This window comes from Cicer arietinum, chromosome 3 (genome assembly GCF_000331145.2).
Source record: "Cicer arietinum cultivar CDC Frontier isolate Library 1 chromosome 3, Cicar.CDCFrontier_v2.0, whole genome shotgun sequence".
NCBI classification, from domain to species: Eukaryota; Viridiplantae; Streptophyta; class Magnoliopsida; order Fabales; family Fabaceae; genus Cicer; species Cicer arietinum.
In genome coordinates, this window is record NC_021162.2 from 45103673 (window position 1) to 45104770 (window position 1098).

The following is a 1098-nucleotide window of genomic DNA, read 5'->3' on the forward strand; positions in this document are numbered from 1 at the left end:
CTGATTTTTATTTAAATAACTATAAAGACAAACATAAAGACAATCACGTAAAAAAAATTATTCTACCACAAGGAACGCATGTGTAAGAAAATATCACTAATTTATAATAATAATAATAATAATAATAATAATAATAATAATAATAATAATAATAATAATAATAAATTAAGGTATAACAATAAATTAGGGTGTTACATCAACTGCCAAAATCCACAAAATCATCCCACCTTCAGAATGGGGATCAAGTCTTTACACACCAAAACAATTCCCAATTGATTTCAAAACTACAGTAAACCATTGTAGGACCTTTAATTACTGGGACTATCAACAAGCCTGGTACAACGTTTTTCTCATTCAAAACCAAAAATTTAGCCATACTTGGCTATTTTTCTTTAACCTAACCATGGAACCTTCAAAAATTCCACAGTGGTTTGCTCATTGGTGGAAATTTTTCGGCTCCATTCCAGATATCTTAAAAACGGAAGTCCAAGAAAGCTTCCAATTATACAAAACTCATTACAAACCAACAGAAAGGGAACACATTTTTCACCCCCTAATGCTATTCTCTACAAAATTCTTTCTACCATGGGTATTAGCCTGGTATTTTGACATCAATCAAAAGGAAACTCAAACAATCCTCGTAAGAAGATTCAAAGTCAGATGGTGGACAAAATTCTCTATACCACCAAGCATAAAAAAACAAGCTGTGTCGACATGGCTCCAGAGGCAAGGAATGAAGAAACCAGACCCATTGGCAACTAAATTCTTGGCCCAAAAGTCATTTGCACAAACTCAACTAGCAGCAGCAAAATCCGAAGAGGAATACTTTGAAATCATGCCTAACTTCTCAAAAGTAAGGCCCAATCATCAAAACATTCCTCAGACAGTGCTTCAGAAGACTCTAACAAAATAGAAAATGAAAATGAAGACGACTGTTTCGGCATCTTGTTACCGATAAAATGAATATGACGGCCCAATACTCTTGGCCCATCAAAAAAAAAAGTCTATCATGAAATGTATTGGGTCAAGCCCAAAATTAGACTTCACCAAAAATAAGTCTCGGACCTAGCCCATATTAGATTCCAGACTTAAAAAAAA